We start from the raw sequence: 13,912 nt of genomic DNA, 5'->3' as shown, positions 1-13,912 counted from the left end.
TTTGAAGTGATACACAGAGACCTATCACGAGAGTTGTCAAAAGCTCTATTGTCTGTATAGAAGAATAGCTAACTTGACCAAGTTTGTACACGAATCAGGTTGCAGACGAGGAATCAGTGGCTTGACAGAAAGTCGCAATCGAATCAAGTGGAAATTGACGACAAGTCAATCCAAAGGTGAGTACTCTATACAAGGTTTCATAAGTCTATATGAACCTTAGATCCGGACGTGTACTAGGAAATTAGGGCATACTCAGAGAAACCCCCACTAGAGTATCCACCGAAGAAAGCATGAATCAAGGCAATTCCTGAAGAAGTCTCAAACACTTTTTCAGATTCAACATCCGAACGTCTTCTTGCTCAACTTACTCGAAAACCGAAACGACAGTGCGCTATAAGCATATAATATCCTTTTACAAGACTAACCATCATGCAATACAGGTTTACTTGGACCCTAACGAGGAGTATGCTATTCGCATTGATGACCATGGTACTGAGTTCAAAGAACAGGTTAGGGAAAACAAACAAGGAAAAATGTACATGGATCGAAACGGAACTCAGTATTTACATGTCAAAAACCCTGACGTGATAGACAAATGGGGGTTAGAAGTTAACACCATATTCCCAGATATGTCAGCAAAAGAAGGACCGCCAACTTTAGAGTTCGAGGGATACAATCAAGTAGACTTGAAGACTTTGAGACAACTTAGTACGGATAATCCTAGAATCGGAGTCTATTGTTGGAAAGATAGAAACATAAAAGATCTTCTATGGACTTCTCATGTCAAACCAGGACAATTAACGGCCATGAAGATCATCTATATCTTCAAGATAAAAGATAAGGGATCAGTGGATCTACCAACCTACCTTTTTAAAAAATTTTATAACAACAACTTTGTTATGATGACTCTCCTGATCAGGTAGAACAAACCAAAATACCAAGGGTATTCCATACGGGATTGGATATTAGGACAGGGACCAGAAACAATTCCAAGAGATGAACACCGTGAGAGATCATCTAAGAGTAATGTGAAGAAACCAGAAACCACCTCATCACGTAGAAAACCGGGTGACACTAAGGCCAGTCCATGGCTACATGAGTCACTATTTCCAATAGACTGGTTTGAAGGACTCGGAACAGGATCACTCAACTGCCAGAAGACATGGAGTTAAACCAAACAAATATGTCAGACCAGTTGATTTTCAAAAATGGGTCAGAAAATACAGCGAATCAGGGGATCCTTACGACCACTTAGCAAGCTTTAAGCAAGTGCTAAGATCAAAGCGTATATTCGATTTCTATACTCAATTCGAGGGATTTGGAATGACATTATAAGGAAAGGCATTGACATGGTTCCAAATCATTCCACCAAGGTCAATCATGGACTTGAACACATTAGCTCAAGGATTTGTATATGCTTGCTCCAAAACGATGATAAAACATAATAAGGTAGCTCAAATCTACAGCTTTAAACAGAAACATGGTGAGTCTGTTAGGGATTGTGCAACTCGAATGAAAGAATGCATTGCCAGATGCCCAAAGCTGGGGATACCTGTAGAAGAACGACTTGTATCTTTGTTTCTGGAGGGATTGCTAAACAAAGAACTTCATGCTATACTCTATAGTAGAAAGCATACAATCCTAGAAGCATGTGTGCAGTTACTATTGACTTAGTAGATTGCAAAAATTTCAACGAATAAGATGTCCCTAAGGATAACCAAAGCGAGAAAACATCATCCACTAATCCAGCACAAGTGGGAAAAGTTGTTGCAGCACCACTCTCAGTCATAGAAGATATGCTAAAAAGGATGAACGACATGATGTAAAACATGCAAAAAGCACCTATGAGGGGACCAGGACAAGGGATACCTCCACAGGGACAACCAGTTAGTCCACAAAAATAGTATTCAATCAAGGGTAAATGGACCAACCATGAGACCCACGAGTGTTACTTCAGACCAAAGTATGATGGGAATGTTCAGTATGTGCCCATGAGACCACAAGGACAACCCATGTACAAATATCAGCCTGATATGGCCCAAGCTCAAAGACCATCAATGGGTATGAAAAGACCTCAACCTATGTTAGGACAAAAACCTCCATATCAAGGACATAATGTAGTGCCTATAAAGTAAATGCACTCTGAAGGAGTCATAGATGAACAACCATTAGTGCCTGTTACACCCTATGTAGAGCCTAGTCCATCTACAGTAATGGTAGAGGAAGATTGGTATAATCCACATCCACTACCAATGGAAGAAACAATGACTTATGCTCCACCAGAGCTCGCACCAATGTATTATGTAGCTAATCAAGGTGTCAAACCTCCCATGGTAAGACCCATGATGAAGCCAAGAACAGGAAACTGTCATAACTGTGGTGTTGATGATCATTGGAAAAATGAATGTCCAGAGCCTAACAAAAACCTCAAACAGATTGAAGCCTATTGCATACAATGTTTCAAAAAGGGAGGACACTTTCCGGAAGATTGTCCTAAAAATCCTTTGAACAAGGGTGAAACGATAGTAAAACATAGTCGAAGTGATACCTAGTAGCTCATCAGAGAGTGAACCGATTGTTCCAATCAAGGTAATCACTAGAGTCCAGGCAAAGAAAAAGAAACACAACTCCACTAATGATTCGGAAAATACAAAAGTTTCTTCTCAAAGAATCAAAAGGAGCAGAAGCAAAAGATATGAGATGAGAAAAAAAAGGGTTGAAATCAAGGAGAAAGCAAAGAAGCTATTCCCGGAAAAGTTGAAGGAAACTGGAAGTGAATTCAAAGAAACAACTGTGAAATCTGGAGGATCCATTCTGGTTGATAAATTTTTTGAGCCTATTAATGCCGCCTTGGAAGCCTACCAAGCAGGACTTAAAGCAAGCCAAAACATGGAAAACAAGTGGAAAAACTATCCTTCTCCAGACATGGAAGCAGCTAAGCTGAAAGCTTATCAAAATTTGGTAAGAATCGCGCAAGAAATGCTAGAAAAACAAAAACATGAGATTGGAAGTATTGCAAAACCTGAAGAGCTTGTGGTAAAAGAAACAAAAGAAAAATCGGAGGTGGGAGCAGAACCCCACATTGACACAAAAGAACTAGAGCTTCTAGTGCCTGACAGCGAAGATACATTAGATGGGATTCCATTCGTAGAGGAAGACTCGCCAAGACACTTATGGAAAAAAGTGACAGAGATCAATGATGGAAGCCTAACTCTGAAGTAGCTCCTATAGAGGAATTCTGGTTGGATAACCTATCTTCTGATATGAACATGGATGTACAATCTTTGTACGGGAATTGCGGATTGGAAGCTTCAAGAATGTTGAAACCATTGACCTTGAAAACATTACCTTCTTACTTGGGAGACAACAAAGATGAATTCATCGTGTGTAAGACCACTCAAGTAAAAAGAATTGAACAAACTCTAAAAGTAGACACCGTTCATTCAATCATGTCTACACCCATCCAATGCACTCTTACCTTAGGAGAACTATTAAAACTCGAACCACACATACCGAATGATTTACAAAAAACCCTAGAGAAGGTGGGGATAGCTAGGTTAATCTCAAAAAAATTTGAAATTTTGAAAAATGAAATGGTAACAAAGACATTCGATCAGTTCCCATGAACAAAGTCGGAGAATATTATGAAGGGGAAGAAGGAAACACCACCCTCCCAGTGAAATATAATGACATTGAAACCATGGCAATATTGGATAGTGGAACTGGCATAGCCATAGCCACTAAAGCAATGTGGGAATCCTGGGGATAGCCAGCAATTAGACAAACTCGAATGAAATTGCAGTTGGATGACGAACACATTGAGAAACCATTAGGGCTGCTTGAAAAGGTGATAGTCAATTCTTGTGGAACCCATTATCAACACACGTTTTCCATAGTAGACTTTGGGAAAAAACTCAACTATGAAATCATATTGGAAAGACCTTTTCATGCAACAGGTACAGCTTATCCAAGATAGGGAAAACAATTATCTGTGCTTGAAGCAAGTGGGATCTATAACAAGAGTAAATCTAAAATATCACACTTATAAAGATGTCTTGAAAACACCCATCCAAAATTTTGATTCAGTCTCTTCGGCTGAAACTAAAACTCCCATCTGGTTAAACAAAGACACTCCTATTTGGATGTGTGGAGCTTCAAAAAACGAAAGTTTAAGACGAGAAGAATGTATCCTAGAAAGGGACTGCACAAACGAAGCCTATGTACATGAACCCTTTCCAGAGCATTTATTGGATCCATTCGAGTGGAATCAAATTTTAGCGACAATGGATGTATGTGTGAATACGTCTATGCCTACTCAATTTTGCAATGAGGATGGCTACAACATAATTCCCATCCAAATGATTTCAATCCTCAACATGGAAGACAAAGATGAGGAACCCAAAGACTTAATGAAAGCTCAACAAGTCTTTTCAGACCTCTATTACGATGCAACCGATGAGTTAGATGAACACTGAGCTACCTCAAAAGATTCAGGGTCAGAAAAAGAGCATGCGAGAGCTAAGCTACTCTTAAAAGGAGGGGAGAAAAAGTTTTTTGAATTTCCAAACCAGAAATCAAGAAGACAAAAATGGTATAGATGAAAGAGAGACACCAAAATTGTGAAAACACGACCTATGCCATCAGTCTCCAGTAAAACACAATTCCGGATGCAGATAGATACAAATGATTGTGTCAAAGACAAAATAACTGGTAGATATCCTTCAAACAGAAACTCAAAAATGTCTCAAACATCGAGAAAAACAGGGAAGGGTACTCAAGAAAAATCAAAGGATAAGAAACACTCATGACCAGAGTCGAGCGAAAAAATAAATATCAAGAGTTCAAAAAAGCTCTAAAGGAGATATACACAACCGAAATGGAAACCACTAAAGAGGATGGTAAGGATGTAATGCATGTTTCATCCCATTACAAAAAGTATACTCTCCAAGATCGTAAAATCATAGTCGAACAACCTATTAGGGAACTACAAAAACAGGGCAAATCTTACGAAGGACCTGAAAACGCTAAAATGATAGACTTGGCTGAACTAGGAGAAGAGCATAGACCAGCTTACATTGCGAATGACCTGACAGGAGAAGAAGAAGAGCTCTTGCTGAGCTTGTCAAAGGAATACCGAGATATATTTGCTTGGTCTTACAAGGATCTCAAGGGTGTTGATCTAGAAATCTGTGAACATACCATACCCATGAGAGATGATGCGAAACCAAGTAGACAGAGACCATACACGTATAACGAAACATTTTCCAGGAAGATAAAAGAAGAGATTGAAAAACTAAAGGAAGACGAATTCATTTATGAAATTGAACACACAGATTGGGTGTCTCCAATTGTGGTAGTACCCAAGAAGAATGAAAAACTACGAGTGTGTGTTAATCTCAAAAAGATGAATGCAGCTACCATTAGAGACAACTTTCCTCTTCCGATAACTGAGCATGTTTTAGAATGAGTTGCAGGAAAAGAAGCTTACATCTTCTTAAATTGCTTTTCGGGATACAATCAACTTTTGATTGACCCAAAAGATCAGCATAAAACTGCTTTTGCAACAGAATGGGGTATATTTGCCAGTCGGGTTATGCCGTTTGGGTTAACTAATGCTCTAGCCACGTTTCAAAGATTGACGAGCCATGCTTTCAAAGAATATCTTAGGAAATTCTTAGAAGTATATATGGATGATATATGCGTACATTCATCAACCCGTGCTGATCATTTTGAACACGTCAAAAAGGTATTCGAAAAATGTAGACTTTATTGGATTTGCTTAACCCCTGAAAAGTGCCATGGGTAGACAAGGAAATATTCTTGGACATATAGTGTCTAAAAGTGGCATAGCTACTGATATTGAGAAGATTCATATCATTGTTGATCTGCCTAGACCAACAACAGTAAAGGGGGTACAAGCCTTCATGAGACATTGTGGATATTACCGAAGGCTCATCTATATGTACATTATAATTGCAAAACCCGTGTATAGCTTGAGTACGCACTTTAAATGGACCAAGGCATGTGAAGAATCCTTCATGAAGCATAAGCAAGCTCTCACCTCAGCTCCAATATTGAAAGCACCATATTGGAATAAGGTATTCCACGTACATGTAGATGCTTCGAATTTTGCTATCGGTTGTATACTAGCTCGACCAGGAGATGGAAAATTTGACTTTACTATTTCTTATGCTAGCCGACAATTGAACATGGCGGAAAAGAATTACACCACCACTGAAAGGGAAGAATTAGGAATGATCTATGGCGTTGAAAAGTATATACATGACCTATTATCCAACAAGTTTGTGTTCTTTGTGGACCACCAAGATTTGCTGTATTTGGTCAACAAGCCATGCAGCACAGGGAGAATAGTGAGATGGTTCTCATTCTTCTATAATCTGATTTCACCGTGGTTGTAAAAAAGGGCACTACACATGAACGAGCAGATCATTTGTCAAGGATTGTTTCACAAGAATCACCTAAAGGGGTAGATGATGATCTACTAGATACCTATTTGTTCTCCATGGAAATGATACCTCAATGGTCGGAAAACATTGTGTCATTCATGACAATAGCTCAAGTGGATTCACAAATACCACTTCTATCACAATCAGATTAATCGAGCAATCGATTATGTATGAATTACTAGCTGGAAGGCGATACAAAAGAAATTGAGATGGGGTATTGCTCTTATGCATTAATCGTGAAGAAACAGAACAGTACCTAAGTCAAAAGAAATCGAGACGGGGTATTGCTCTTGTGCATTAATCCTAAAGAAACAGAACAGTACTTAAGTCAAGCACACGTTACCATAGTAGGACTTCACTTTGAGGTATTACTAGCTGGAAGGCTATACAAAAGAAATCGAGACAGGGTATTGCTCTTATGCATTAATCCTGAAGAAACAGAACAGTACCTAAGTCAAGCACACGTTACCATAGTAGGACTTCACTTTGAGGAAGACCAAACTATGTAACGAATCTTGAGACTTGGAGTATTTTGGCCCACTATGAGGAAAGATATTCGATCGTTTGTAAAAGATTTCTCTCAATGTCAAAAACAAACACCCATACCTCATGTAACATTGTTTCAAATGTCACATATTCCTAAGTGGAGTAACTACCGGGTTACTTACTTATCGAGCCGAGATTTCTTGAGGATATGAGTAAACGCCGTGAAAGAGAAATTGAAACGGAAGCAAAAGACTATGCTCTTATTGGGAACCAATTGTATCGGAGAGGTAAAGATCAACATTTGCGTCTTTGTGCAAATGAAAACGAGTATATTTCGATTATAGAACAAGCACATGCTGGATTAGTTGGAGGTCACTTCTCTAGTGAGACCACCACAAGAGCAATCTTAATGGAAGCCATATGGTGGCCAACACGTTTTGTAGATGCCAAAGAATATGTTCAAAGGTGTGATGCTTATCAGTGAGCAAAAATGCCAACACGACTAGATAGCATGCTCTTAAGACCAATGATGGGGACTAGAGCTTTCACAAAATGGGGTATAGATTTTGTTGGACCAATACATCCACCTGCTTATAGAACCCAAGCTCAGTATATCGTTGTAGCTACGGACTATTTGACCAAGGGGTCTGAGGCTAAAGCAACTCAAAAGAATGATGCCAGAACCACTACTGCACTCTTATATGAGTATGTATTCACAAGATATGGACTGCCAATAGAGATTGTCAGTGATCGGGGAACTCATTTCCTCAATGAGGTAATGGAGTATTTGCTTCATGAGTTTATGGTCATCCATAACAAGTCAGCTCCCTATCACCCACAAGAAAACGGACAAGATGAGCGTACAAATATAATTCTTAGCTCGATGCTAACTAAAGTGGTTAGTTCAGGAAGGAGAGACTGGGAAATGAATCTCCATGCTGCTCTATGGGCTTATCGAGTTTCATTCAAAAAAACTTTAAGTGCTACACCCTTTAACCTTGTTTATGGTCTTGATGCCATACTGTCAATAGAATTTCTATTGCCCACATTAAGGGTAGCACAGAATCTTGAGTGGACTGGACATGAATTGTCAGAAAGACTTCAAGATTTGGAAAAGCTAGATGAGCAAAGGCTAACTGCTGTAGCTCATATCTATGCACAAAAGCGAAAACAAAAACAGTTTTTTGATTCCCACCTAATCACAAAAGTCTTCAAGAAAGGGGACTTAGTTTTAGTCTATTCCCTTAAGAAACACATTCCCAAGTTTAAGAAAAAGGAAACGAACCGTTTATCATTGAAGATGTATCTCCAAGTGGAGCAGTAAAATTGTCCACCCTAGATGGTGAACCAATGGCTAATTGGATTAATGGATGTCGTTTAAAGAAATATAATTTGCCACTAACCAATGAATTGCTAGAGAGAATGCATGCAGCCAAGCAAAGGAAGATTAAACGATAGTAGGTTATTGATGAAGCCCAAGAGGAAGCTCCACTTCGGGTACTCAAGTGGAAAGCTGCTCTCAAGAATCAATAGATACCGATTCCCATCAACACTCTGGAAATAGAGGCTGACAATGGGAATTACCTAGAGACTCAGTTTCAAGCATCAAAGTACAACTCAACAATCATAGCACCAATGCTTTGGTCGACACAACATCTAGAGTAAATGTAGTCATTTATTCCACATACAAAAATGCAACAAGTCAAGCATTGACGGTAGGAATAGCGAAAATCGACGGATGCAACAAGAACCCAACTCCAACATTGGGATCGAGTAGTCAGCTTGAACGTGATAGTACATGGATGTTCATGTCCTCATCAATTTTTATGCTTACCAGATAAACACATGAATGAGAGGATGATTCTTGGAATTCCCAGGATGCGAACATACAAAGCAGTACCAGATTGGGATACAAATCAGCTAAAGCTATCACATAAAGGAGGGCAACTCATTGTTCCAATTTCTCCAAGCAAAGAGGAATGGAAAAGAAGCAATCAGTAGACCAAACCACAAATTAGTCAATCTGCTCCATCCCCTCGACAATCAAATGCTACAAGTAGCATGCAAGGAGTCAAGAAAATTTGGGTACCAAAAGCACAGCTTAAGGATAAAACGATCAGATCTGGGTGCCTAAAACTTCACCGACAAAACAAAAGAAGGTTCCAAGGTTTAAAACACAGAAACGGGCATCTCCGAGCAAGGAACCTAACATGGAAATGGTTTGGAAGAAAAAAGAGCACTTATCTTCTCCACAAACAATAAAACCAATCAAGAAAAAGACTTAAACGACTCCACCACACCATGCAGCACCAAGCTGACCAAGTTACCAATGGCGAGAAAAAGCTCGACAATAGTAAAAAGTGCTACCAGTAGCTCAAGAAATCAGTGTGTTGAAACATCCTGATGGCACAATCAAACAGAGAGCACACAAGCTACAAAATTTGCTCTTTGGAAGACATCAGAAACAAACCTCGACATCGAAAACCCTTGAGTTAATTACTCAAGACCAAGCTCTTGCACAACATATTGGTTTGAATTGCATTGGTCTTCATAGCATGGTAGAGCCAACCATGGCTATGCATAGACACAATTGTTCAACCCATGCACACAATCGTCCCGGAGTACGCCATCTAGGAGGGGTGGAAGAGCACTAAGTATTAAGTAATTAAGGGTAATGTTTGAAGAGGGAGGAAAAAGTTTGATGTTAACGTGTGATTTTTTGCAAAACTACCTAATAATGCCCTTATAATTCATCATCAAGGGAAAATTAACTGATAACATCTTCCAGATGAGTGTAAATAGTGTATATACTATCAAAACATCATTAAAAATAGTTCTTTTTGGGTATTTTTTTCATTTTTATTGATAATGAGGCTTAAAAATAGAAAAAAATCCAACAAAAAACAATAAAGCGTGTTTTTCAATGGATTTTTTTAATTATTGGATTTTTAGTTTACTTTTTTAGAGCATTTTGCTATTTTCTTTGATTTTTTCAAGTAAATAGATCCAAAATTAATAATAAATAGCAGAGAAGCTTAGATGGAAAAATGAAATACACGATGGTGTTCAGAAAGACAAGGCACACAAGCACAAAAATTTTCAATAAAACTAGAAGATGGAAGCGGGAAGCCAAAATTTAGCGGCCTGGCCTACTTTTGCGAAATTCTTACAGAATGAGCTATAGGAATCCGATTAGGAAAATTTTTGAGTCTAACATAGATTTCACGGTCTAGTAGGACTAACGAGGGAATCTGGAGAAAATTGGTTCGGGAAGTCCAGGTATAGATATCCAAGGTAGGCTAAAACCACCTCATTTTCACTTGGAGCCTTTGCAGAGAGAGATTTCGGCCTCTTTTGCGTGACTTTTCTGGAGCCCACAGATGACCATTTTTAGCGCCGTCTCACACGAAACATGAGGGGTAAGTTCTTTACTCGTCAATGATCTATTTTGTACGACCAGTAGCTAGTCTAAAGCCCTAGAAAAAACCCTAGAAACTGAGCAGTGCACGAAGACCTACGACCAAAAACTGACCATAGCGGCCTTCCTGCTCGACCAAATCAGATGGTATTTGAACCATAGCATGCCCTAACATAATAGAACCTTTCTATATCATCAATTGACTATTCGGCAGGGGTCCAGGGGGTCCCCAGTAGAAAAGTTAGCTTTCTGAAAAATGCCAAAATTCCGATTTGACTCCAGAGATGGCTTGCTTATGAGGTCCATATACAATGTATATGATTGGTTTGGTGAAATCTATCAAGCAAAGCCCTCGAAAAGCAAAAAACCGCTGGAAATTTACAAAGCGTCAAATTTGACATACGGGGTCGAGCTGACTCCAAATGAGCCAGAATTGGACAAGTTGCTTCACGACAATGTTGCGGACAAGTCCAAAGCCTCAAAGTTGATCGACCAACCCAACAGGCAGTGTAGTCACAAAAAGCGGTGATTTCAAAGTCGACAAAGCACAAAGTGATGCCGGCATCACCAAACTTGACCCAATTCAATTAGGACTTGTATTAGGTGTGTGGAATATGTCTAGGTCAAAATTTGTGAGTTTTGCAAAGAAATTGTCACTGTTGTAAATAATCGTGATTATTTACTTTTGCATCAGTTTTTCTTGGAAATTGTTACCTCACCTCGCATATCATGTGTACACACCTATTACATGCCAAAAATCAAGTATGAGCCAAAATGACCACCCATTACTCGCAAAATTGTCAAAAAATGCAAAGAAGTCTTTGCAAGCCAAATTTTGGGTTATGGACCATATTTGTTGATCCAAATCACCTTATATCTCATATACAGGGTCTATACAATGCCTGGAACCAGTTTGTACAAAAAATATCAATTTTGGAAAAAAAGTTAATACGATTATTTACTTTCTGGTCAAAATTGGGGAGTTTTGATATTTTGCCATCATACATCCAAAGTACATGATGTGTTGAGCCAACTAGCCAAGTTTGAACCAAGTTGGAGCTCAAAATCTCAAAATTCTTTTATATCTACTGTTTCAGAGACGTAAAGCCAAAATTTAGGTACCATTTTCACCCTATGCATCCAAATGAGCCCATATTTTACTCAGAGCATGTATTTGGTATATACTTCAACCCTGTGAAGCCAAGTTGCAAAAAGTTGAAAAATTTCCTCAACTGTAAATAATTGCGATTATTTACTTTGGTTGCAAATATTTGTTTTGACTTTACAGTTTTGTTCCTTGCATGTTTTTATGCATCTATGCTTCTTCAGAAATTGATTTCAAGAAAATTGGACCAAAATTGTCAGCATTTCAGACTAAAGGACATTTCAGAGAAAATTCCAACAAATCTCTAACTTTACACTCTATTCACTGAACAGGAGCCATGCAAGCAGCAGAGAGGGCCAAGAAGAAGCTCAACCAAAAGGAAAAGCTACAGGAACTGCCCGCTTATCAACTAGAACTGGAGTCAGTCAAAGTAGCCAAGGCATCATACCTCTCCAAGGAATAGCTAGAAGAGCACCACACTATAGTCTTCACTGGCAGATTCAAGAGTAAAGAGGGGCATCAGGTGGAGTTACAACTCCTATCCAAGGAAGTTTATGATGTAGCGAGCAAGCCAAAAACGAAAGAAGCTAACCGTAGGTTGGGACTCAGGGATTTCTACAAACAGGAGACTTGCGGAGTGGATTTTCAGAAATCTTACGAGCTTCTATCCACAATTAAAGAATATGGAACTGCACAGATATCTGACACCCAAGGGAACAAGGTAAAGTGGTCATCAGTAAAGAGATAGTGGCAGAGGCACTCAGACTGCCCATAGAAGGAATGACCATGCGAGCAAGGGACAGGAACATTTACCAAAGAGACAGCCACGGCTACATTTGCCGATTTAATGCACAAAAAGTGGAAGAGCCAGCCCGCTTTGTTGAAGATGATGAAACAGAAAACAGAGGGAAGACAGCAACTCAGAGTAGGAAGAAGATGGAGAAGGAGAAGACACAGAGCTTGTGTACGAGATCTCTGTAGTCTCTCTCTCTGTATTGGAATAATAGTGTATACAAACTCAGAGCTACAAAGCTTATATGAAACCCTAAGTGATAAGGTGTCCTTTCACACCGGATGTCCAGGGGGAAAAACCCAGTGGGAGAAAAGTGCCCTTGGTGAAGCGCGTATACACACTAACACTACTACATGTCTACAAATCCCCCCTGTAGTGATACTGTGAATCCGTACAAGGTAGCAGATCATCATGTGTATGAGAGTAAGCCCAAAGCTTTTCGGAAAGCTTCAAACTTTTCTCGTGATAACGCCTTCGTAAATAGATCTGCAATGTTATCCTGTGTAGGACAGTAAGTTAGTGTGATCTCCCCTGCATGTAGCCTTTCCCTGACATAGTGGTAGTGAACCTCTATGTGCTTTTTTCTTGCATGAAATACTGGATTCCTTGCAACTGCCATAGCACTCTGACTGTCAGTGAAAATGGTAGTGGGTGCCTGTTGACACTCACAAAGATCTGCCAATAACCTGCGTATCCATACACAATCAACTGTTGCCGTGAAAGCTACCCTGTACTCAGCTTCACAAGTTGATGTAGCCAATGTGGGTTGCTTCTTGCTTAGCCAAGATATACATGCATTTCCCAAGAAAAAAAAAATTCCACTTGTGGAATGTCGTGTGTCAAAATCACCAGCCCAATCTGAATCGCTGTAACCAAGAAGCTGCATAGAACTGTGCTTTCCATACATATCCCCCCTTGGAAAGAACATGGCAAGATTAGGGATACCTGAAAGGTAACGAAGTATGCGCTTCACAGCCTGCCAATGATGCATAACTGGGCCGTGCATAAACCCCAAATTGAATGTCTGGACGAGTGTCGCCTGCCAAATATATCAAGCAGCCAACCGCTGATGCATAAGTATGCACATCAAAAGTTTCTCCAGCATCATGCATGCTCAACTTTGATTCAGTTTCTACGGGTGTAGAGATTGTCTTACAATTTTGCATACCAAACTTGTCCAAAATTTTATGCAAATATTTTGCCTGCAACATGTATATGCCATCCTCTGATTGCACAAACTGAATACCCAAGTAATAATGTAGCAAACCAAGATCAGACATCTCAAAGGTTTTTCTCAAAGCATCTTTAAACGCTTCAATTTCATCTGCAGTATTGCCTGTAAGAAGCATATCATCCACATAAAGTGTTAGCATAATGAGAACTCCATCTCTCTTTTTGACATACAAAGTACTTTCTGTTGGACTATTCTGAAATCCCTGGCCAATCAAATAAGTATGTATCTTCTCATACCATGCTCTTGGAGCCTGTTTGAGACCATACAAAGCTTTACGCAATCTACATACCTTTTGCTCTTGACCTTTTACAAAAAAACCACTTGGTTGACTTACATAAACTTCTTCCTGCAAATCACCATTCAAAAAAGCAGTTTTGATATCCAACTGATGCACTTTCCAACCATGATG

Source organism: Adiantum capillus-veneris, chromosome 16, assembly GCF_014529385.1.
Source record: "Adiantum capillus-veneris isolate H3 chromosome 16, ASM1452938v2, whole genome shotgun sequence".
In the NCBI taxonomy this organism is placed as follows: Eukaryota; Viridiplantae; Streptophyta; class Polypodiopsida; order Polypodiales; family Pteridaceae; genus Adiantum; species Adiantum capillus-veneris.
Note: the sequence above shows the minus strand (reverse complement) of the source record.